Source organism: Cynocephalus volans, chromosome 7 (assembly GCF_027409185.1).
Source record: "Cynocephalus volans isolate mCynVol1 chromosome 7, mCynVol1.pri, whole genome shotgun sequence".
NCBI lineage: Eukaryota > Metazoa > Chordata > Mammalia > Dermoptera > Cynocephalidae > Cynocephalus > Cynocephalus volans.
The window spans coordinates 86726164-86753181 of NC_084466.1; positions in this window are offsets into that span (position 1 = coordinate 86726164).

Consider the following 27018-nt stretch of genomic DNA (forward strand, 5'->3'; position numbering starts at 1 on the left):
TGGGGGCAGATCCCTCATGAATGGATTAATGCTCTCCCTGGGGGAGGGGGCCTGAGTGAGATCTCGCTCTATTAGCTCCCACAAGAGCTTGTTGTTTAAAAGATCCTGGCAATTCCCTCTCTCTCTCTCTCTCCCTTCCTCTCGCCATGTGATCTGCTTGTACCCACCAGCTGCCTGCCGCTTTCCACCATGAATAGAAGCAGCCCGAGGCCTGCACCAGATGCAGCTGTCCCAGAATTGTAAGCCAAATACACCTCTGTTCATAATAAATTACCCAGTCTCAGGTGTTACTGTTATAGCAACACAAATGGACTAATACAGATGTAATAATCATAAATAATAGCATTTATTGAATACCCACTATGTGCTAGGAATTGTTTTCAGTGCTTATATTTTTGAGTCATTTGGTCTTCTTGATAGCCTGATTAAGTAGGTACCACAATTGTCTCCTTTTACAGGTGGGAAAACTCTGATAGAGAGAGGTTAAGGAACTCTCGCATGTCCATTAGGAATTGGAGCCAGGGGTCACTGAGGCTGTCCGAGCTCTTCCACTGGACTAGGGTCCTTGACTTCCACTTGATAAAGTGCATTGTGTAGTGACTGCACATAGTAAGACTTCAGGAACTAATAGTTCTGTGTATAATCCCCAACCCCATCCCTTCTTTGGGATAATTTTTAATTAATTTCCAAAAAGCATATTTCTCTATAAATAAAAGTGGCTATAATACTTCCTTATTGCAATATTATTGCCACACATTCCCTGTAGAGTTCTCTCAAAGTGCTTTGTGCTTCACAGTATCCACTTGGGTAGGTTAGAACTTTGCCAGATTCTCCTCATCCCTTTGACTTTTCTAAACCTCTATTTGCTAAGCATCCTACAGTGAAAAATTTCAGAACACCTACACTAACGTGTGTTTTGTTTAATCCATAATCAAGTTTCTTAGTATTCACTTAATCCAATTATGGAGAGATGAAACATTCTGGATATCCTTCCTCTTCCATCAACTCTCATGATACTGATGACCAGCTTGAAAATACAGCATTCCTTTAACTTTCTCCTTTCCCACTTAATGGGATACATTAGGAGCATTTATAAGACTGGATTGGAAGTGTGTGTCAGCAGAAGGACACACATCTCAAGAACACTGGTCATTCTGTTTACAATTCGATGACTTGCTGTGGAGTAAGAAAGGCAAGTAAAATCTGTCAACCAATTTCAAATGGACATAACTCAAATCTTATTCTCTTACAGTTTTCAAATATCATTTTCTGAGCATTAATACAATTATTTTTAATATATATTTAATATTATTAGATTTCCCAAAGCATGCTAATGAGATGTTGACAGGAAATTCACCAATGGAATTGGGTGTGTAAAAAGATTTCAATTAAGAAAAAGGCAGGTGATTTTTTACAAAGGGAAAAAATACCCGAGTGTAAACAGCAAAGCCCACAAACTCCGAGATGCCAAATTCAAACTAGAAATTAGTATAAAATGTAAAAAGACAAATTCAAGGAGCACTTTACCAGGGTCTCTGTAGCTGTCACAACAAAAGGTTCTTAAAATAATATGGACAGAAGTCCAGCAGGAGGATCAGCGTGGCTGCTTTTGATCCCAAATGCAAAGGATTTGCTCAAGGATGAAAAGAATAAGAGTTAATTCTCAATTTTGGCTTATTTTGAGGAATGTGTAAACACAGTTTCCACCTCTAGAGCAAGGGTTTGCACTCAGACGGCCTGGGTTCCATCTGTGCTCACGACGGTGACTTCACAGACTATTCACCCTTGTATGGAAAGGGGAGAGACTAACACCTCTGTCACCGGTTGTTATATTTTATAAGGTATAGGAAATGCAGAGCACACAGTAGGAGCTAATTCCTCTCACTCCCACTCCATATTATGAAGTAGAAAGATTGGGATTATTTAAAAAACAGGATGTTCCAGAACTCCTTAAAAATTGTTAAACTTACTTCCAGAAATATTTACTGTGTCAGGCCACCAGGTCTTACAGAGCAGATCAGTATGGACCAATATGACCAGCGAAGGCTTGCAGATGAGTCTGGAAGATTTGGATGGGATTTGTGGGCAAGATGGGGTAGAATGAAAGGAAAACTTACATGGTGGTAGAAAATGGTCAAAGGCCTAAAGGCAAGAGTGAGAGAGCATATTTAGGAAAGAGGAAATCAGCCTGCCCTTGAGTGTACCAGAGAAAAATAAACCCATTTTTGGTTATTGTGATTGGCCCACATCACAAAGAACATCGAAAGAAATTGAGATACATAAAATTCTGAGGCCAAAACAACAATTACTGGGATGTCAGAAGATTAAATTGCGCTGAAAATTATTCATTATTACTAAAATCACATGACTGAGAAATGGTCAGAGTCTTTTCTACCCATGAGGAGGCTTCCTGAAGACTCAAGACTTTCACATAAAGAAATCAGAATCTAGACATGGACAGTGGGTATTAGAAGTAGAGAATATACCCATGAAGTTTTAAACAAGCATTCCCATTAGGTGACAGCTACATAATTTCTTTAAAAATTCACATGATGCTTTACTAATTTGGTATTCTTTGAAGAGGTAAATGACTGTGAGAGTAAGAAGAGTGAGCATACTTAATTTACATCAGCTTTTAAGAAACCTTTGATAAACTTCTCATCAAAGGGATTTTTTGTTTGTTGGTTGGTTTCTTAATATTATCACAAATAGGTATAACTGATATGGTTAATTGATTGACCCAATGCATCGGTTTTCTATGGCTGTGTAATAAACTAACTTATCTCACAGTTTCTGTGGGTCAGGAGTCAGGTGCAGCTTAATTAGGTGTGTCTGGCTCGAGTTCTCTCAGGAGGTTACAGTCAAGCTAGTGGCTAGGGCTGCAGCCATCCAGAGGCTCAATTGGGACTAAAGGATACTCTCCCATGCTCCCTCATATGGGCCTCTTTATAGGACCACCTCACATTGTGGCAGCTGACCACGCCAAGCCAAGCAGTTCAAGAGAGAGCATGCCTGAAAGAATGCCGGAGACAGAAGACACAGTCTCTTTGAAGCCTCATCTCAAAGTGACATGTTATCATTTCTGCCATGTCTATCCATTAGAAGTGCACACTAAAGGAAAGGTGTAGGTGTAAATACCAGGAGGTGGGGTCATGGGGGGGAATCTTAGAGAGGCTGCCTGTCATGCCCAACCTGCATTCATTATTCCCTTCCTCCAAAGCCACATTCCTGCTGAGATTGGCCCTGTAAAAGTTCTGAGAAATGAGCAGTATGTCTTCCCTGTGTCCCTGGAGAAGCTTTTGGTTTGCTGATTTAGTCTCTTGCTCTTTCTCCTCCTGGGTTTTCTTCTTTCTACAGGGATGTGGATGTGATGGCTGGACATGCAGCAGCTATCTTTCAACTGTGAGGGAAAAGGACAGAAAAATTAAATCACTATTGGCCCTGATTTCACAAAGCTGCTGAACAAATGCCAGCAGTCACTACCTCTGGACTGCTTATTTTGTGAGAAAAGACCCTACTTATGTGATTCACTCTATTTAAGTTTTCTGTTATTTAAAGTAGAAAAGTATTCTTGATTTATATGTTAGTAAGATGAGACATTGGAGAGAAGTGAACAATCTGGGATGTAACTTACGTACAACCAAAAATTTTAAGTTTTGACTATTTATTATGATAGCCATTCTTAAAGAAGAATTTTATGTCTTTTTCTTTTCTTTCCCAGTAAGCCTGTAGGGTTATAAAGCTTCATTCACCTCTAAGTTAACATTCAGTCAATCCCTCTGTCTGACAAATAGATTCCATCAGATCAGACTTCCAAATATTAATGAACAGAAAGAAATGCATAAGTGAAATACAGCTGGCATAGGTATGGTGGTGAAGTAAGATGGTTACACTTCTCTGTTGCTCTCCCAGGAAAAGATAGAACCTCTCTCCCATTCCCTTGAACCTGGGCTAGCTGTGACTTCCTCTAACCACAGGAGTGTGACAGAGGTGACATTGCACCAGTTCTGGGCCTAAGCTTTAAGAACATCTGGTGGCTTCTGCTTTTGCACACTTAGAATTCAGCCACTTGGTGAAAAACGTGGTGAGACTACTGAGCACTGGCCAGGAGACCATCGGAGAACCTCAGAGAAGGAGTGGCCAGCGGAGCCCACAGCAGGTGAGGGGAGGACCTGCAGAAGAGCGCACAGCTGAGCCTGTAACCCACAGAATCATGAGAAAACCGAAGTGATGCTCCTTTAAGCTCCTAAGCATTGTGGGCTTTTAACTTAGCAGTAGAGAGCCATGACAGTGTCGAAGAGTAGGGACCATGGCATGCAGGAGCCGGCTAGAAAGGGGCAAAGGAGAGGAAATGGCAAAAGAAGAAAGAAGTAAAGCAGGCCACATAGAAATCAAAACGCAATATTAAAGGGCCTAAGGATCTCACCAAAGGAGAAAATTAAAAAGTGACAAATTCCAAAATAATTCTACAAGTAAAATGCAAAACAAAAATTAGGAATTAAAAATTTGATGAGAACATTCCTAAATAAAAGCAACAATCAGTAATTCTGTGAACATGCCAGGGTAGACATTTCTGAATTCTAGTGTATAACTAGTGAATTTTCAAGCTTAAACTCAATTTATGGAGACAACCTAAAAGAAGCAAAGAATGGGACATGTCCCCTTTGTACATGGAACAAATGCCTTTGGCTCTGCCTTAATAAGGTCAACAAGAAGTGAACCGTTGGTATTTTTCAGTGATCCTTAGTGGGCCCAATGCCACCTTTCACAGTATACATCCTGAATGCACATGCTGAATAAATGCAGGGCTGGTTCATTCTGCAATAGTTTTACAATTTTTAATGTAAATAAAATATCTTATGGTAAGAATTACTTTATCTTACATCACACCCAGAAACTATTTTAAGCCTGAGAAACTTTTACTGCACTGTCCAATATCTTAACCACTAGCTATGTGTCACTATTTACATTTAAGGTAATTAAAAGTAAATAAAATTAAACACTCAGTTCCTCAGTCACAATAGATGCATTTCAAATGCTTAATTGCCACACGTGGCTACTGGCTACAGTATTGGCAGCACATACATAGAACATTCCCATCCTCACAGAAAGTTCTTTGGACACTCTGGTAGAAGGTACATACATTTCTTAGCACTACTTCAGAAATGTTGTTCTTAGTCAAAGGTATCCTTTTGGTATTATTATTATTATCAAAGAAGTTGTTGCATTGAATTGTACATTTAAAAAAAAGTTTAGTTACTGTAAGTAGAATAAATTAATGCACATGGTTCCCAAATTGTATACTCCAAGTGCCATAGCAGGGGACTATGGGGGATTTTGAATTTTCAAGGGAAACCCAGTGATAGTACAGGTCTGGCTGAATGCTGCATGAACCAGAGCTCAAGGTAGTTCTATGTTTCAGATTAGAACACTCCATATTTCTTTCAATAGTGTGCTATCTTTGTAAAAGCTGGATTTCAGTTACTGTGATACCAAAAAAACAAAAGCAAGTGCCATGTGAAAATCAATACAGATCAGAAATTAGGGAGCCAGTGTTAAATATAATCCCAAGATTTGAGGAGTCAAACAGTGGCCAGCAGATACACATGATCCATAAGAACTAAGCATGGCAATTTAAGAATGAAATATTTTTTTCTTTTGATTTATGTGCAATATTGTTTTCAAATGGCTGCTAAGTTATAGGACATTCTTACTTATTAAGTTGGGACCTCACTACTTAATAAAATTCTTAGGTACTTCTTTTGGCTGAGGGTTGTGCCATTAAAAAAATTACTGAAACACTAAGGGTGCTGTCAAACAAGGAATTTTGCAAACTTCAGAATTAATGCATGAGAAAGAAATAATTGCAGTGGGATAGCTGGGTCATATGGTAGACCTATCTGCAATTGTTTGAGGAAACTCCATACCATTTTCCATAGAGGCTGCACTATTTTGCAGTCCCACCAACAATGTATGAGAGTTCCTTTTTCTCTGCAACTTTGCCAGCATTTATCATTCAGAGTCTTTTGGATATTAGCCATCCTAACTGGGGTGAGATGGTATCTCAGTGTGGTTTTGATTTGCATTTCCCGAATGCTGAGCGATGTTGAGCATTTTTTCACATGTCTGTTGGCCATTCGTATATCTTCCTTTGAGAAATGCCTATTTAGGTCTTTTGCCCATTTTTTAATTGGGTTGCTTGTTTTTTTGTTGTAAAGTTGTTTCAGTTCCTTGTAAATTCTGGATATTAATCCTTTGTCAGATGCATATTTTGCAAATATTTTCTCCCACTCTGTTGGTTGTCTTTTGACTCTGTTAATTGTTTCTTTTGCTGCGCAGAAGCTTTTTAGTTTGATATAATCCCATTTGTTTATTTTTCCTTTGGTTGCCCTTGCTTTTGGGGTCATATTCATGAAATCTGTGCCCAGTCCTACTTCCTGAAGTGTTTCTCCTATGTTTTTTTTAAGGAGTTTTATTGTTTCAGGGTGTATATTTAAATCTTTAATCCACTTTGAGTTGACTTTAGTATATGGTGAGAGGTATGGGTCTAGTTTCATTCTCCTGCATATTGATATCCAGTTATGCCAGCTCCATTTGCTGAAGAGGCAGTCTCTTCCCCCATGTACAGGCTTGGTGCCTTTGTCAAAGATCAGATGGCTGTAAGTGTGTGGGTTGATTTCTGGATTCTCTATTCATCTTGAATGGGGAAAAGCTGAAAGCTTTTCCTTTAAGAACAGGAAATAGAGAAGGATGCCCACTCTCACCACTCCTATTCAACATACTGTTGGAAGTACTAGCCAGAGCAATCAGAGAAGAGAAGAAAGTAAAGGGCATCCAGATTGGAAAAGATGAAGTCAAACTGTCCCTGTTTGCAGATGACATGATCCTATATATCGAACAGCCTAAAGAGTCTACAAAAAAACTCTTGGAGTTGATAAATGATTTCAGCAAAGTAGCAGGATACAAAATCAACACACAAAAATCAGTAGCCTTTCTAGTCTCCAATAGTGAACATGCAGAAAGAGAAATCAAGAAAGATTGCCCATTTACAATAGCCACCAAAAAAATAAAATACTTAGGAATTGAGTTAACCAAGGAGGTGAAAAATCTCTATAATGAGAACTACAAATCACCACTGAGAGAAATTAGAGAGGATACAAGAAGATGGAAAAATATCCCATGCTCTTGGATTGGAAGAATCAACATTGTGAAAATGTGCATACTACCCAAAGTGATATAAAAATTCAATGCAATCCCCATCAAAATTCCCATGACATTTTTCTCAGAAATGGAAAGAACTATCCAGACATTTATATGGAATAAAAAAAGACCATACATAGCTAAAGCAATGCTGAGCAAAAAAAATAAAGCTGGAGTCGTAACACTACCTGACTTTAAACTATACTACAAAGATATAATAACTCAAACAGCATGGTATTAGCATAAAAACAGACACACTGATCAATGGAATAGAATAGAGAATCCAGAAATCAACCCACACACCTATAGCCATCTGATCTTTGACAAAGGCACCAAGCCTGTACATGGGGGAAGAGACTGCCTCTTCAGCAAATGGAGCTGGCATAACTGGATATCAATATGCAGGAGAATGAAACTAGACCCATACCTCTCACCATATACTAAAGTCAACTCAAAATGGATAAAAGAATTAAATATACACGCTGAAACAATAAAACTCCTTAAAAAAAACATAGGAGAAACACTTCAGGAAGTAGGACTGGGCACAGATTTCATGAATATGACCCCAAAAGCAAGGGCAACCAAAGGAAAAATAAACAAATGGGATTATATCAAACTAAAAAGCTTCTGCACAGCAAAAGAAACAATTAACAGAGTCAAAAGACAACCAACAGAGTGGGAGAAAATATTTGCAAAATATGCATCTGACAAAGGATTAATATCCAGAATTTACAAGGAACTGAAACAACTTTACAACAAAAAAACAAGCAACCCAATTAAAAAATGGGCAAAAGACCTAAATAGGCATTTCTCAAAGGAAGATATACGAATGGCCAACAGACATGTGAAAAAATGCTCAACATCGCTCAGCATTCGGGAAATGCAAATCAAAACCACACTGAGATACCATCTCACCCCAGTTAGGATGGCTAATATCCAAAAGACTCTGAATGATAAATGCTGGCAAAGTTGCAGAGAAAAAGGAACTCTCATACATTGTTGGTGGGACTGCAAAATAGTGCAGCCTCTATGGAAAATGGTATGGAGTTTCCTCAAACAATTGCAGATAGGTCTACCATATGACCCAGCTCTCCCACTGCTAGGAATATACCCAGAGGAATGGAAATCATCAAGTCGAAGGTATATCTCTTCTCCAATGTTCACTGCAGCACTATTTACAGTAGCTAAGAGTTGGAACCAGCTCAAATGTCCACCGTCAGATGATTGGATACGGAAAATGTGGTACATCTACACAATGGAATACTACTCTGCTATAAAAAAGAATGAAATACAGACATTTGCAACGACATGGATGGACCTAGAGAGAGTTATATTAAGTGAAACTAGTCAGGCACAGAAAGAGAAATATCACACGTTCTCACTTATTTGTGGGAGCTAAAAATAAATAAATAAATACACAAAAAAACGGGGGATGGGGAGGGAAGAAGACACAACAATTATAATTCCTTGGAGTTGATACGACAAGCAAACAGAAAGGACATTGTTGGGGGGGGAGAGAAAGGAGGGAGGGAGGTTTTGGTAATGGGCCACAATAACCAACCACATTGTACAAAATTAAATTTTAAAAAAAAACAAAAGAATCATTCACCATAATAAAAAAAAAATGTTTGAAAGGGATTAAACATATAATAACATGTCAATTTAATACCCAAACCACATAAAGCAAATGAAAACTAAAGGTTTTAACATATTTAGTATTTTTTCTTTTTAAAAAAGAGCTTCTTTAGATATTACAAGTTCTGGAATAATTTATAAATAAAACTTATATGCTTAAAAAGTCAAAAACAATAATTGCAGCACTTTCTTTTTAATGATATCAAGTTATACATGGGAAAAGGTATCTCAGAGAAACTTTTTAAAAGTCATTTTACCAGCTTCCTTGCACATCGATGTCTAAACAAAAGCTTGTACATTGCAGATGCTCGATAAATATTTCTTAAATTAATGCTTTAGTTGGTCACTAGAAATCTCCACTTAGCAAAGACAGCCAAACATTCTTTCAATTTTTTTTTTTTTTTTTTTTTTGGTCTTTTTCGTGACCGGTACTCAGCCAGTGAGCGCACCGGCCATTCCTATATAGGATCCGAACCCGCGGCGGGAGCGTCGCTCCGCTCTGCTCCCAGCACCGCACTCTCCCAAGTGCGCCACGGGGTCGGCCTCTTTCAAATTTTAAGCAAAACAATATTTACGTATTTGAGTACATAGGGCTACTACTCTCTTATTTACACCTTCTCTGTAAAGCTCATCTCAAATCCCAGCTTGCTCGAATTCAATCTATAGCATCAGATCTCGGCCAAAGATCTTGAGAGCTGTGAGTCACAGGTATAACGCTCTTAAGAATATAACCTTTATACGTTATTTCTGACATGTCCAAGATTTACAAGTAATACAACAAATCACCCTGTTACTGAAGTCCTGTCTTTTATTTCTATTGCCGTTCAGAAGTACCTACAAAAGATTTTCAGAATCTCAAACCCGAATGATTCTGTGCAATAAGTAAAAGAAAACATAGAATGTATTGAAGCAACAAACTGTAATTCTTAAATATATATAATGAAAAAATTAATTTTAAAAAAAGAAAACATAAACTTAGGTGGAACTAATTCTACTTTGCCGAAAATTTCACCTAACTTGATTGATTACCCAGCAGTTCACTCTCTTCCACATCTCTATCTGCACATTGTGGAGCCGCATGGAGTTCACCACTGTTGTTCACGTTCCATCCCCCTTGTTCTTCGTGGCTAAGCAAAAGTTAAACAGCTCTGTCATATAAAGAGGCAGGGCAGCTGATGTGAGAGAGATTTTTGGGTGAGTCACCACAGTACATAAAATTTCTTGAATTCTCAATTTGCATCTCTTTCATTCAGGTCAGACAATTCTCTGCACACTCATCCATTTGAAGCTGCCTCAAAGAATCAAAAATGCCTCAGTGCAACAGATCAAGTTACATGTCATTCATTCCCAAAGTTGAGCTCGTTTGTAGGAATCAGGGTGCTTACAGGCTGGCAGTTGGTTCTGCATGTCACTCATACAGGGGCCCTCTTCTCCTCTGCTGCACTTACTGGTGGCCTCCTACAGCACCACTGTTTCACAGCCCATCACCAGATTCTCCCAGCAACCCATGGTTCCCCATCACTCATCCTTCCACTTCTGTCTGGTCCTTTGTGAGAAGCCAGCAGCTTATGTCTTCATTTCCTCAGGTCTTCCCTTGACGGCCACCTTCTCAGTGGGACTTTCTCTGGTTACACTACTGACTTGAGCTATTATAACAAAATGCCTTAGACTGGGTAATTTATCGACAATAGAAATTTACTGCTCACATTTCTGAAGGCTGGGAAATCCAAGATCAAGATACCAGCAGATTTAGTGTCTGGTGAGGGCTTGGTCTCTGCCTCAAAGATCACACCTTCCAGCTATGACCCCAAACACAGGAGACACTGAAGAGCTCCCTCCCCATGGCCTCTGTCTTGCTCTTTAGCAAATGTGGTGAGGGCTCCTGCCCATGGAAGCTCACCCCTGGAAATCCACATTCCCCACAGCACACCAGCTGTCATGCAAGGTCTTCCCTAAGCTGTTTGAAAGATGCCAATTTTTTTAACCCTACATGGTCTGATATAAAACTCCTGCATTTAACCTGCTCTGAAAGTCTTCTCAACTTACCCTTGGCTTGGACACAGTGTAAATATGTAACCCATGCACTCTATGAATTTGGTATTTATTATACAACTGTGTGTGCATCTTATCCCACTTAACCCCATCATACATATCAAGTTCTGGTTTCAAACCTCTGCAGAGAAGGAAAGTGTCACATGATTTTTTACTGGCTTAATAAATATTGTTAATGATGATGGCGAGGTAATATGAACACAGATTGAGCTCTGTAAATAGTCTTTTCACCAGAAAGAAAACGGTAGAGGGGGAGGGAGAGAATTGAAGAAACTATCCAGATAATTGAGGCTGGTAACTCTGCACTATGAAGTATCCAAATTTGCCACCTGAACACATTTCAGTGCATCACTTATGATTCAGCTCTACATTCCACAAGTCACAGATAGTGTTGGATCTAAAAACTGCCAGTAAAAATATTTAATTTTTGACCTTTTCTTTTGACTCTGTGGCTTTCCTTTCTGTTTTAAAGGGGTGGATCTTAGTGTCCCTTTCTGGCTCTGGTCCCCGTTTCCATTGCTTCCTCCCCCTCCTCCCTGCAGTGGCGCTTGCTGTGCTCTGAGTTACATACACCTCAGAGCCGGAGCGCCAGGCTGGGCTGCACATGCTTCTCCAACCCGTGCGTCTGAGCATCAGCACGTCCAGGACTCCTGCTGTCTGGCGTTCCCTCTGAACTGATTCCTTCAGTGTGGAGAAAAGCATCTCTCGTTTCCGACCATGCAGCTGTGACATTGCGGATTTGCACTGCATGAAAATATTATCTCACAAATTCTTGCCGAAAAAAAGTTCTAAAAGATGTTTTCTTTACGTAACGTAAAGCCCCGCCCTATGCACTTTGCAGGTGTTCTTCACATACGTTTTCTCTAATTTGCACACTCTAATTTGTGTTCACACACCGAAAATACTCTATTTCCTTGCTTTTGAAATCCAGCAATCCTTGACGAGATCCTTTGTACTCAAATTCTAAGATTCTTTGGAAAAAAGATCAGCATCGATCCAAACCTTAGCATTCCACATCAAGGTGCCAACGGTTGGGATTTTTGCTTTTTTCCTTTCTTTTCCAGGTCCCACCCCAAGGCCAGCACCCTTCTTAGAGTCACACTACCCAGTGGCTGTGCAGGGATGGGCATCTGAAACCCTATAGAACCCATGCCTCTGGAGAGAGGAAGCAGGAAAAGAGACCCCTGTGGTTCAAAGAGCTTAGGAAAATGTCTCATTATTTTTTTTTTATTTCTCTTTTCTTTCTCAACTTGGCCTGAGGATAGCCTAAGACACCTAAAACTCAACATCAGGAGCAAAAACTCTGAAAGGAACCTGACTTTCTGGCCATAGGAACTGAGAAAAGAGTCCCGTGGGAATCCAAGAGTATAGAGAAACCCCAGATAGGAGAGAGCTAGAGAAGAGTATCCCCAAATTCTGTGTATGAGCCAAAAGGTGCCCTTTGCACCTCCAGGCTTCATGTGCACCAACCGGACCCCCAGGTGCAGAGCAAAAGCTTGGAAAACCAAAGACAGTAGAAACCACCAGCCAGATCTCAGACTCACCTAAGGGGAGCACGCACATGGCAAACCATAACAGCACAGAAAAGGCTTTGCAAAACAAACTGACCTTTGAACCAAAGCCCACAGTGTATGAGATGAATTTGTGGTCTGAACTGAAACAGGCTGATTCCCTGCTAAAACAAAAAAAATTAACAATCTCCAGAGGATGTTAAAGCACCCAGAGTCTCCCAACACAATATTCAAGTGCCCAGGAAACAATCCAGAATTTTTCAGTATCCAAAGAATTAGGAAAATTGGAAAAATTCCCAGGGGAAAAGATAATCAGATAAAAAGATAAACAGATTCTTAGATGTTGGGATTATGAGACAAAGTTGTTAAAGCAACTGTTATAATCATTTCTACGAGGTCAAAGTGAACAATCTTGAAATTAAAGAAAAAATAGAAGACCTCACAGAGGAATCGAAACTATGTAAAAAATGCAAAATTCTAAATTAAAAAAATAAAATATTCGAATTAAAAAATGTATTGGATGGGCTCAATTGCAGAATGGAGATAACAGAGAAAAGAGTAAACTTGAAGATAGATTAACAGAAATAAACCACGGAGGAAAAAGCTAGAAAAAATAATGAACAGTTCATGGGAGATCCAGGAGACCACCTCCTAGATATTTTCCCCAAGTTAAATGAAAAACTACATTTGCACAAAAACCTGTAACGTTTATAGCGACCATATTCATAATCACCAAAACCCAGAAACAACCCATATGTGCCTCAGCTGGGGAGTGGATAGGCAGACTGTGCGATATCCACACTGCAGCATGTTCCTCAGCAGCAACGAGGAACAAAGCACTGATAAAGGCAGCTGCACTGATCAATGTCAAACGTGTATCAGTCTAAGTAAAAGAAGCCAGACTCAAAGTCTACATCCTACGTAACTCCATTCATATGACATTCTGGAGTATATAAAATTATAGAAATGGAGAATACATCAGTGATTGCCAGGGGGTTGGGATGGAAGGAGTGGCTGACTAAAGGAGAGTCCAGAAGAGCTTGGGGTGGGGAATTGTTTTGTATCTTCACTGTGATGGTTGCACAACTCTATGCATTTGTCAAAACTAATAGAACTGTGTACCAGAAAGGATGAATTTTTTCTATTTATCAATTTTGAAAATAAATTATAAGTAAACAGCTGTGAGCTCATAGTCATGGAGCAGTTTATTTTCCTGGAGGATGAAACTATATGATGTCTTCTTTGGCTCAAGACATCCATGATGAGCTGGCCGTTATCTTTACCAAGGCTAACACTGCTTGAAGGATCTATAACAGATGAACTTCATTGTAATATGAAAAAATAGTTCAAGTGCTATCAGAGACCATCACAAGACTCAGAGAAGCAATCCTGTAAGCCCTGCATGCCTACATGAGGTTGGTAGAGCAAGTGACTTATCTTCTCTGATTCAGTTTCCTTACTATAAAACAAGGATAACATTCACAAGGTTATTGATTAAACTCATGCAAAAAACCTAGTATAACATCTGGCATTCAGATCAGTTCCATAAGTCGTAGTTGTTTTGGTGAGCTATCTCTCAACTCATTTCTCCCTATAGGCTCGCTAAGGCTTTGCTCCCCTCGAAATGCAGAGCATGAGCTGATGACTATCTACTATTTTGTAGCTCAGAATGGTCCCAGGGGCAGTAGAGTCACCTCAGGATTTCCTAGGTTAGAGATACCCAAGAAACTAAAGCCATTCTAAAGACCTGAACTCCCCTGATATGGGTAAGCAAGACTCGATCTGATCAGATCCATCTGAACATAAGATTATTGAAGTCAAGGACACCTCCAACAATTTTTACAGCCATATTTAAGTAGAACTAATATACAATAAACTGAACATATTTAAAGAATTTTACACATACAGAACCTTGACCACAGTCAAGCTAACACTTCCTTCATCTTCAGAGGCTTCCTTGCACCCCTCTGTAGCCACCCGTCGCCACACCTGTCCCCAGGAAATTACTGATCTCTTTTCTATCCCTCTACATCCAGATCTGTCTGCTTTTCCTAGACTTTTAGATAAGTGGAATCTTGCATTATGTACTTTTTTCTGTCTGGCTTTTTAAGACTCATCCTGTAGTGGTATATACCAACAGCTTGTATTGCTGAGTGGTAGGATATGTGGGTTGCTTGAAGATTTGACTTACAAAGAAGGCTGCTGTGAATATTCATTTATAGGACTTTGTGTGGGCATTTCCTTTCATTTATCTTGGAGAATTACCCAGAGTTGGATGGCTGGGTCATATGGTAGGTGTATGTTTAATTTTTAAGAAACTCTCAAATTGTTTTCCAAAGTGGTCATACCATTGTACATTCCTGCCAGCAGTTTATGAAAATGTTGTTTGCTCCATCCATATCTGTGCCCATATTTGTATACTTAGTCTTTCTGAGTTTAGCCATTCTAGTGTGTATGCAGTGGTGTGGTGCATTTCATCTGCAGTTCCTTAATGACGAGGCTGTGACTGTCACTCTCTCGGTAATGTGCTTGTTCAAATCTGCCCATTTTCTCCCAGGTTGTTCATGTTCTTACTGAGTTGTGAGTTCTTTACGTGTTCAAACAAGTCCTTCGTCAAACGTATGTTTTACAATATTTTCTCCCAGTCCCTGGTTTGACTTTTCACTTTTTTAAGTGTCTTTGAAGAGCAAAAGTTTTGTTGTTGTTTATGCAGCCCAAATTATAGATTTTTTTCTTCAATCTTGTGCTGTTTGTGCCCTGTTCAGGACACCTTGGCATCGCCCAAGGTCACATTTTCTCCTACATTTGTTTGAGAAATTTCGTAGTTTTAGCTCTTACGTTCAGCTCTACTAGATTTTTGGGGTCCCCATAGGTTTAATGTTTGATATTCAACAAAAGGTCATTAGATGAAAAGGTTTGTGAGGGTTGTTTGGGTTCATAACGTTGAAAGGAGCGAAAGGTAGGCTGGAGCAGTCGGGAGGCGGTGAGGGAGAGGCGGGCTGGAGGGCCGCGCTCAGGGCAGGATGTCCGGCCTGGGGACGCGGGCCCCGTCCTCAACCGTGCACACCCCTCCCCGCCGTCGGGCTTTCCCGGGATGTTTTGCAGGAAGAACAGGACGGGGCTTCCTTTCGTCTAGTAACCGGAGGCCCCGATGCTGAGAGCTGAGGCGGCCCCGGAACAGATTTCTCACTGCGGCCCGGGGCTCTGCGCCTCCTGGCGGCCCCTGCCCTCTCTGGGTCCCTTCCGTCCCCAGTTCTCGCCCCAGCTCTTCCCTGAGCCTGAAACGCCTTTCCCTCCCCTGTGAATGGCAGGTGCCCTTCACACCTCAGCCCAGTGGTCACGTCGCAGGGACCCCTCCAGAAGCTCTGGGACACTGCCTCAGGCTCCTGGAATGCGGCCACCGCGTGAGGGCTGCTCGGTCGTCGCCCGTCTCCCCTGGGGCTGTGAGTGTCATGCCACCATGCCCATGGCACATATGTGGGGCCAAGTTCATACTCAAATATTTGTTGAGTACAGAACCTGAAGTAGTTCCACGTGGTTTGCAGAAAATACCCAAATTGTTGCCCACAACAGTTCGTATTGTTTTTAAGTTACTTCTTATGTTTGCCGTTGGTCTTAAAATTCAAGTTCTTGAAAATCGCCAGCTGCAAACATGGATGTCATAAGCTCCCTGGATTTGCCAATTGTGCTGCAACGCCGAGTCATTATGGATTAGCAGCGTGGGCGTCAATTCAAGACGCGCTACGTGACGGCTCCACACGCTCCGCCTATCCCAGAGGACAGTGCATAAGGGTGGCTGGAAATCCCGCCGAGGTCGTAACGCCGACCGAGCCGTGAGGAGGAGCCACGAGCCCAGACTAACGTCGCTTAACTAACTCTTAAATAAAATGACTTTCGGGGTGTACGAGTATGAGCACAGAAATATTATGTTCTCTGAATGTCCTTCTTTGTGTAATTATGACGCTGAATTGAAAGTAAAAACCAATTCTATTAGCACGGTGTATCTTTTTTCCTCCTTTCACTCTTGGTCTACGTGTCTTTACAGGTGAGGTGGGTCTCTCCTGTAAAGACACACACAAAGTCAAACTTATTCTGAAATTAAATAACCATACCTGTTTGGATTTTTGGTAAATAATTTCTTCACCACTCAATCCAGGAAAAAGGAATTTCACTTGAGTGTAAATGCGAGAGAAAGAGAGAGAGATGCTTTCTTTACAGTATTCCAGAGTTATGGGGGGGGGGGTCCTCTTGGTCCTTTTATTATTAAACAGAAAAGTGTGATAATTAATTTAATGTTAAGCATTTTCTCTTGGGCAAGTGCTGAGCCCTGGTGCCTCTAAACTGAGAATAAAGCCAACTCTCACAATATGGAGCTGAGAGGTGCCATCCAGAAGAGAGGACAAGGTGATCATGATACAGAAGTGGCTAGCGGCCACCACCTGCACCGCAGTGAGATGGTATCCCCTGGAGGGGGAAAGAGAAAGCGGAACTTTTAAGCTGGAGGAGAGTGAGAGGTGTGTGGCTGGAGTGCAGTCACCTCACATGTGTGGTCCCGGTGCCTCTTGGGGAGATTATCCTCAAAGCAATTTCAGGGCAATTGGTTCCCCTCCCCTTCCAGAGTAACTTCCAGCTGCCATCCCATGTCACAGAAAAGTATAAGCCTTTCTTATATACTTTTTTTTCTTTTATAAATTGCACGGCAACGTGTCAAAAGTGATCTCCTTTTTCACCAGTACAATAAAGTGTTTGCTTCAGTCTGCACAACTTCACAGCTTAAAAGTCGTGGATCCAATGATTGGTGCTGGAGCAGCCAACAAAGAAGCCCACCTAGAAATGGGACCCTCAGCAGCTGTATTTAGCTCTGGTGCAGAGTAACAGAGGGCACAGTGATGTGGGACAAGCAGATCTAAGGGCAGCAATGGTGACATTACGCACAGTACCAGCAAATAAAGTAGCTCATATGTGTATTTTCTAGATAGATGAAGAGCTCTCCTGTTTCAAACACCAATACACTTTCACTATGTGCATTTCGAGGTAAAGTTTCTAACCTGCATTGAGCACTTCCCAGCAGCTAGGCTTAAGAAAGGCAGAGGCCCCATGAGAGAGGGTTGTAGATGGGGCAGCCGACTTTCAGTATGAGCTCCACCACTCCCCAGCCACGTGGACTTGGGGAAATCACTGCCACTATTCAGAGAATAAAAATAATATCCTATAGATAACCTTGTTCAATAATAAAAAACAGGTTGCTTGCATGGAGCGCTGTCCTGTGTGTTGAGCACGCTCCTGTGTGTTGTGCGTAAGTCACCCCATTACAACTCAGAACAAAATGCTACAGTCAGTACGATTACCGACTGAGGCTGAAATGAGTGGAATACCATCAAAGATCACCAGGTGGTCTGCAACTAACTCAGAGCCCACAGCTACAAACAAGACACATCCTCAAGCACACTTAGTGACTACAGGTTACTCAAAGGATCTAAGGCCTGAATTTTTTAACCTGTGAAATGGGGTAGACTCTAAGCTATGGGGAATTAAATAAGTTATGCTTAATATCAACCATGCCCTAGAAGGCACTCGGTACGTGGTAGCACTATATTCCCTTTCCTCATGAAGTTAGACAATACTGGGTTTGAGCCCAGCTACACATGCATGTTACCTACCCTGAGCATCAGTTACATCAGGCATAATATCATGTAAAGATAAGTGCATGTGACACATACATCATAAGCATTTGATAATAAAAAGGTCCTTCCCACTACTTACTGAACATCTCCAAATTGCACATGCATTTCAAATTCATAGCATCCCAAAGCTAACTCCTTATCTCTCCCACAAAGCTTCATCTCTCTGCATCCCTTGTATAATGGTGCCCTTCTCCATGCCCAAGCCTAGGAGGCCTGCTTACGACTTTCCAATGGTGATCATTCCTCATATTCAGCTAGTCACCAAGTCCTGTCAATACCGCCATTGAAGGTTTATTGAGGTCCTTCTTCCCACATAATCTATATCATTGCATAAAGTACCTTCCCGCTTAGAAAATTTCTCGACCTCTATTCATCCTTCGAATGGCTTCTTTTGTTCTTTCTTTAATCCAAATCTTTTTGCTTAAAATTCTTCTATGGCCCTCCACGTTCAAGGAGGTAAAGCCCAAAGACTCAGCAGCTCAGTCCAGAATCCCAGAACCATAATAATCCGGCACAAGCCTGGTCCTTGCATCTAAAGTACTACGAATCTCCTGCCAATGCAGTCTTCCCCCAATGTGTCCTGCTCTTTCCTAACTCCTTGCCAGTGTTCATTTGCCACCAGACAATTATTCTCCAACAGTCAGTTTAACTGTGAAACGTTTCCCATCATACACTCCTTCACCCACGTCAATTCATATGACATTTTCATTTATTATGTCATTATGAAATGTTCCAAATAGAGATGAGAAAATAGCATAACACACACTCTTGTATCCCCTACCCAGATTTAACAGGTAACAGTTTCTCATGTTAGCTTTCGATTCCTGTAAAGAAATGAATTACTACATATCCAGCCCAGAGATTCCCCCTTTTCCCTCCCTCCTTCCTCATAGAAATGGACTCTTCTGAAGTATGTATGTTTCATCTGTATTTTATGCATGCTCTGTGCTTTTTTTATTTGCATGAAACCATATAAATAAACAATTAGTTACCATTTCCGAGAGCAATTAGGCCATGCCTTCTGAAGCTGGAAATGCCCATCGTCTGCGACCGTGTAATTTCATTGCCTGATATGCACCTGGAACAGCTCTCCTGTGCACATGAAAATATGCTAGAGCATTTATCACGTTATTCTTTGTAATAGTGAAAAATGAGAAAAAAACTAACTAGCTCCAAATGACAGTAACCTAAATTTTATTGTATCAGTCAACAAAGATATAGGCAAAAATAATTATCTCACATTAGCATTTTCCTGCCATATTTTGGGGGAGTTAGGGAGGTGGATACTATTTCTATTTCATTTTTTGCATTTTTTTAATAATTTACTTATTAGTAATATTATTATTTTTTACATTCTAAGATGTTGTTCTGGAGCAGTTGGGAGGAGGGGGAAAAGAAGAGGGGGAGGAGGATATGGTGGGAGGAAGAGCGAAGGAGGGTATGGTCAAGGCCCATGGGACCACCCTTATGCCAGCAGGGAGCCCAGGGGGGCTTCCAGCAGCAGCTCGGTCATAGCTGGGCTGGATGCGGACTTCTGGGAGGCATGGCTGAGGCCCTCAGACCCTCCTACCCCAGGAGCTTAGGGTGACTCCAGCAGCAGCTCAGTCATCACTGGGCTGGATGCAACATGGGGAGGGCGGGTGTTACCGAAGACCTTGGCTCCCCAGTACCACAGCTTGGGAACCCAGGGCACTTCTGGTGACAGCTCAGTAGTTGTCACTAGGTTGGATGTGGATGTCAAGGGTGTGTGGCTGTGGCCCTTGGCTTCCTGTCATCCGAGCTCAGGAGCCCAGGGCACTTTTGGTTGCAGCTTGGTAGTCATTGTTGGGCTGCATGCAGGTGCCAGGGGGGCATGGCTGAGACCCTTGGCACCCCCCACCACCACCCTGCCTTGGGAACCCAGGGCACTTCCAGCAGCAGCCTCGTGGTCATTGCTGGGCTGGATGTAGACATTGGGAGGTCATGGCTGAGGCCCTCAGCCTTCTCAACCCCAGCTCAGGAGCCCAGGGTACTTCCAGCTCTTTTAGATTTTTTAAGTGTTCTTTATGGTGTTAGACCTATACTGGTTAATATCAGAACTTTGTCTCTGATCTGTGGGTACTTTGTTTTTCTTTCAGTTCTCTGTTGGATTATGTGCTATTCCCACCACTTAAACTCTGCAGTGTAACTAATTTGTTGTCCTTTGCTTACTTCTAAAATGGAGGAACTTCCTGTGGGAACCAGCACTTAAGCCCTGCGGTTGAGCTAAATTGCTGCTTTGCTGCTGATTCTCTGGGGAAGGCTTTCTGTGCAGCTTAGGTTTTAATTGTTGACCTTGTAGGTACTTCCAGGTCTTGTGAAGTTCAGCACACCTGGGTTGTGTGGAAACTCTGGTCTGGGCCTGAGTCTTTTCAGCAAACTGCTCCCCCTGCAGACCTATATTCCTGACCAGTCTACACTGAATGGTCCCATGCTGACTGGAGGACAGATCAGCTGTCCTTGCTGTGCCTCAGTGTTCCCCTGCTGGGCCCATCTCCACCACTGCCTATACTCCAAACACTACCCATGGGGTGGGCCATGTGCCAGTCCCTTGTGATGACTCACTGGCCTTTGAGTGGCTCCTTTTTTTAGTTGTTGTGGCCTCTCACTCCTATGTGGGTCCATGGGAACCCTGTTAGTGGTCTTGCTGGCCTGGGGGCCACCAAGGCCCTCCTCTCCCCTGCAGTCTCCAAGCAAATTCATATGAAGGGTACAGCAGTGGCTTTTGTCAGCTCTTGTTCCATGTGCTCACCAGAGCCAGCATTGAAGTGGCCAGGGCTTGAAACGGTCAGAATAGTCCTTTCTTTCTCTCATTCTGGCTTCTCCTGCCTTTATGAACTCTGTAGGTCTCTCCTCCTCATTCCCTGAGCTCTAGCAGCCCCAGCTTGGCAGTTGTTGCTTTTTAATAGTTGTCTGTTTTCTATTTACCATATTTTCTGGTTATTTTTTTCTTTGCCTTTTTTGTTGACTTGATCAATATTTCCCCCAAATTTTCCTAGTAATTTACAATGTGCATTTTAATGATATTTTTGAATAGTTGTCTTTAAAATATTAACACACTCATTTAAAGATAGATTTTTTTCTTGATATCTAGAATTATGTATTGTATACTTCAAAATAGCTAGAAGAGAAGTTTTTGAATGTTCTCATCACAAAGGAATGATTAATATTTAAGATGATGGATATGCTAATTACCCTGATTTGATCATTATGTAATGTATACGTGTATCAAAACATCACATTGTACCCTATAAATATGTACAATTATTATGTCAATCACAAATAAAAAATTTAAAGAATTATTCCATATCTATATGCTCCCCCAAAAAGGCTAAGAATGTTGGCATCATTTCACGTTTCCTTTTCTCACTTTCCACAATTTCCCATGTTGAAATTCTGTGGGATTTGAATTTCTGAATTTTTACCAAGGGAGGAGGGGCTCGTTTCCTTTCTAATCTTGCATCAGTAATTATTCAGCTAGAAGCTAAACTTATTCCTTTGTGTGCCACTCTTCCTTATAGTCCACACCATCCTCTTTCTTATGTCATTTTTCTTAATCGTGTTGGGACACCTCCTTGAGGAATTATTTTATAAAGTGTCTGTCACTGGTGAGTTTTATAAGGCTTTTATTACTTAAAAGTATTTTTATTCAGCCTTCGCGCTTTCATGAGAAATTAACTGGGTATGGAACAACTCTATTCTGAGTCGTTTTATCGGATGACTTTGAAGATATTGCCTCATGGTTATCCTTCCTGTCCTCAAGTATCAGTGATGAGAAGTCTGGTGCTCAGCCGACTCTCTTTCATCTTTAGTCACCTGACTTTCTTTGTGCAGAATTTCAAAACTGTCTTTCTGTTTGGTGCTTGTCATTTCACGAGACCGTGCGTGGGCACGGGTCTGGCTTTACTCGTGTCTGTTACAGCCCCCTTCAGTCCCAGGATCAGGAGCTCATTTAGCTTTTGGAAACTCTCTGCTCTTCATTCTACCTTTTCCCTTCTGTAACCCATAGCTAGACATTTAATTTCTAGATCCGTCCTCCATGGCCTTTACCCATTCTGCCCTCACACATGGCATTTGTATTCATAATCCTTAAGCTCAACTGCCCACCTTGATCATTTAATCTTCAGCTGTATTCATTCTGCACTCAGCATATCTCATGATGTTTTTCATTTTGATGGTCAAATTTTGAATTTCCAAGACACCGATTTTTATATATATTTATATACAGTCTGCTCATTAGACGGATGTGATGACTCCTTGAATCTATGGCTATACTTCCAGTTTTCATGTGTGGGCTCTAGCTACTCTGTTTCCATGGTGATTCTCTTTCATGTGAGGGGTGGGTATGCTGTTTTTTATTTTATTGACATCCAAATACTGGTGATTCTTGGTGTCTCTTTATATTTGTAACTGAGCGTTTGACTGACTATAGCCTAAATAAGAATCTCTGTCCACATATCAATGGATACGTCTGGTGATGGAGGAAGAAGACAAACCTAAGTGGCCGCCTCCTCCTCTAGTGTCTTCTCTGCTTCTCTGGCCTTGGCCCACTGAAGGAATATCTTATCTCTCTGAATTGCCATTTTGGAGAATAACATTCGCAGCTTTAGCTGTGGACAAATGCTAGAGTCAGCTATTACTTTTCTTTTTTCTTGTCTGCATTTTTCTTCTGTGGATATTAGGGAAACTCAAAGCTCCTGCCACCTGGGATCGCCTCAGGTTATTTCATTTCCAGACTTTCTCCTGGGTACAAATGCTGCTGGTGGTAGATGCTCAGCTCAGGAAGGAAAGTAAGTAGAGTTTATCAGGTGCATCTGTTACAAATACAGAAAATTAATCAATTGCCCTGACAATTGCCCCATAAAAATCCTTCTGCTCCATAATTTGTTCGCTATGGGCTTACATTACCTCTGGAACTGATCTTATCCACAAAACAGAATACTTTTTTTCTTTTTCTTTTTTTCTCTCCATTTTCATGTGCTTTTTTTCCCTGAAATTTATCAAAATTTCTAGATTACTCGTGATCATGACACCTAATACATTTTCCACTGCTCTAATTGTATCATTTTCAAACACATTTTTTTAGCATTCATGAAATTTGACATGGGACGGGAGCTTAATACAATTCCTAGCATTTTGTCAGTATCATTTTTAAAGACATATCCTTTTGTCTTTTATGTGTCTATTTCTCCCAATGAACTTAAACAGAGCCCCAAAAGCAGTAATCATGCAATTTATACTTGTACCTCCATTGCACTGGGGGCATAATAGACTCTTAATAATGTTTTTTTCCTACATAAGTGAGTGCCGAGTTTGTAAATACACCATCATTCAGCACAAAACACATTAGGTGACCAAAAAGAATTAACTCTGAATATTTTTAACGTAATCAGTCCCACTTCAATCTCTTACCTTCTTTTTACTGCAATCCCAGAATACATCCCATTTCATAATTCATTTGCTTTTGTTTGTTTTTTTTCTTTAGGTTCAACATGGTTAGAACAAAAGGCACATGGTATTGAAATCTGAAAATGTGTTTGAGCTCCAGTATTGACATTTACCAATGCTGTGGCACTGGAAAAGTCACTTACACTTTTTCGGTCCTCAGCTTCCTAGTCCTCAAAATGTAGAGGACCACACCCACCCTTCCCACCTCACAGGCTGTTATTGGTGTGCTTAGATTAGATAATGATATGAGAGCTCATGATCAGATTGCAGTAATACTACACACTGCACCTTTGAGTAGTATTGTTATTTGAAGCTGTAGAAATGGTCTCACCATGCCATGGCTTCTGTGTCAGTGGCACCAGGGTATGGGCAATCAGAGCAGGAGACTCGTGTGTCCCGTCTTCTTACCGACCTACTGGGCCCTCCTCTCATGGGCCTTCTGGAGGACTGTATTTTCCCAAAATGACACCAGAAGTATTTCTGGTTCTATCTCCCCCTCCAGGAACTTGCCAGTCCCTGTCAAGAGGTGGAATCAATTTAATTTCTGCTCCCTTTGAACCTAGGCAGGACTTTGCAACCACCTCAGAATAGAACCCACAAGAAGTAATGCTGTGTGGCTTCTAAGGAAGGTGATGTGCTTCCCTCGTTCTCTCTTTCTCTCAGGATTCTTGCCCGGGGGACCTTGTGTCATGTGCAAGGAAGCCCCAGGCACTCCAAGAGCCATGTGCAAGTGCCCTGGCTAGCAGCAGCCAGCAGCATTAGCTGCCAGGCCAGGGGTGAAGGGGCCTTCAGATGACTTCAGCTCCCGCCTTTGAACCACCTAACCTGGTGCTGGTGGAGCAGAAATGTGCTCTTGCTGCTGAGCCCCACCCAAATTGTAGGCCCATAAGCAAAACAAATGTTGCCATTGTTTTAAACCACTTAGTTTTGAAATAATTTTTTATACGGAAATAGAATTGGAACAGGCTTCTGAGTCCTCTCTCCCCAATTTCCAGATACTCAGTGCACTCACAGTCTTCAAACAGTCTCCAAATGCCTGTCACACCAGGTATGCCTGCCTCATATGCTCCATAAGTAAATATTATCCTTGCCTAAAGTCAAAACGCACACTCCTAAAAGCTTTGGTAAAATGTGAGGGAAAGGGCTCACTGGGCAGAGAAGTCCTGTTAACTCCAGGCCACCACCCAGCCCTTCCTGTCATCCTACCTCATCTTACCCACAACCAGCACACAGAGGCCAAAACTTTATTCTCAGCATCTGCAAAGTGATGACCTTTGACCTCAGCAGTCCCCAGCCAACAACAAACTACAGCTGCAAAACCCTTCCAAAGCCAGGGTCAGTTACTACTTCTTTTTAATTTGTAAAATAAATTGTTTATGATACTTCATGAAACACCCATTACAGTGTTAAGGAAACAGAATGCTCTTTGTAGGAGATTACACCCTCATGCAAATGTTTAATTCAAGTGTTTGGTAATTCAGTCATGCTCCCTTTCATAACAAATGCATTTTGTGGGGAAAGGAGATTGGGACACAGATGTACACTTCTGTAATTTAATCACTGGTCTTTAGGGTTTGGAATGGCTGAAAGAGGAAGACACTATCAAACTAGCTATCTGTGATCATGTAAATAAAAATAAATGCTTGATGAAATTCAAATGTTTGTTCTTTGGGGGTTATTTTCCTTTATTTTTACTGAGTTTTGTCAAATGGTTTCTGTATGTCATCACAATCTGAAAATGTGTCTTCATAAGACCAAAATAAATTATGATTCACTAATTCAGAAAAAAAGAGAAAACCAGCTGTTCCTCAGCATGACACAGGAGTTCCACTGGATCAACTGTATACTGAGGCAAAACCTCACCAGACAGAAAAGCATAAAAGTCTTTCAGTATAGATCACTTTTCGTTCCTTCCCCTTTCAAATATTTCTCCTTATAATTTTTGGAAGATCTCAACGATCAGACTCTAAAGAATCACACACCTGAAGCTTTCAATTGATCAGGTACCAACATTGAAACAACTAGATGTGACAGCATCAAAAGCAAAAGTCTTGGAACTCAACAGATCATTATCATTTTGTTAATTTTCAAGACAATAAGTAGCCTGGTAAGGCTTTTGGTTTAGATTTCTAGCCACAGATAGAATGGGCACACAAAATTCTCCCCAAATACTAGGAATAAGTTAACTCTAAGGGCAGCAGCAGTTCTCAAGAGAGCCACCACTGGAATAGAGAGATCCAGGTCCTGACTCTGCGCCAGACACAGGACAAGGGGAAGCTGCCACCTTTCTGGGCAAGTTTCCCCAACTGTGAAACAAAAATAATAATATTTGCTCCGTTGACCTTACAATGATATGAGAAAAAAAATGAATCATTTTGAGTTTGTTGGAAGAAGGTATTTTTAAGTTTTCTTTTTTTAGAACTTTTGTTCACTGTGCATAACATACTATGAACTGTGGTCATTCACGTTTTAAAATAAGCCCATGACCTGAGATCTCTCTTTCCTTGTGAGCCCTGGGATTTTCAATATATCAGGCTATTTGTGTGGTTGGTGGGGGAGGTGAGTGGGGGGGTGCGCGTGAATATCTGTGCTGTCTGGTGTCTGGTGTATAGTGTGTGTATGGTGTATAGTGTGTGTGTGTTGTGTATGTGGTATGTATGCGGTGTGTGTGTGGTGGGTAATATGTGTGTGGTGTGTGGTGTGTGATGTGTAGAGCTTGTGGTGTGTGTGGTGTGTGAGTGTGGTGTGTGTGGTGTGTGTGGTGTGTATGTGGTTTGTGTATGTGTGTGCTGTGTGGTGTATGTATGTGGTGTGTGTGGTGTGTATGTGGTTTGTGTAGTGTGTGACGTATGTAGTGTGTGCGGTGAGTGGTGTGTGTGTGTGCTGTGTAGTGTGTGTGTGATATCCATGCATGGATGTGTGTGGTGTGTGTTTGTAGTACTTGTGACAGTTTCAGTTTTCTTGGCTCGCAGTAGCAGCAGAAGCAGCAGCAGCTGAAGGCTGTCAAAATTGTTTCAGTGGGTAGACCATCACCAGAATTTTTTTAAAACATAGGCTTTTTCTAATAAGAGGGAGATAATGAGAGCCTAAGAAGTGGGGAACATTCTTTAATTTGGCCTATAGAGAAAGAAGGAAATCTCAAATAGCTTTATGTGCTATAGAAACCATTACTCACACGAATTGCACATCCCCAGGAATTAAGGGACCCCTGCATACCTGCCACTATTCAGCAGTTTCTGCAAGGCCTCATGCAGCAGAGAAAGAAATGCGGCCCCCTGCCCGAGCCCCAGCTCAAGCTGTCAGGCAGAGGACTTATGACAGCAACAAGGGCTCTCCATTTCTCCCATCTGGGAAGACCCATAGTTTTCCAGCAGCTGAGCCCACCCTGGTTTCCAAAATTTTAGGGCCCTGGACCTGAAGCAACTGTGATTATTAAAAATACTGACAAATTCTTCAGAGGAAAAAGGTGG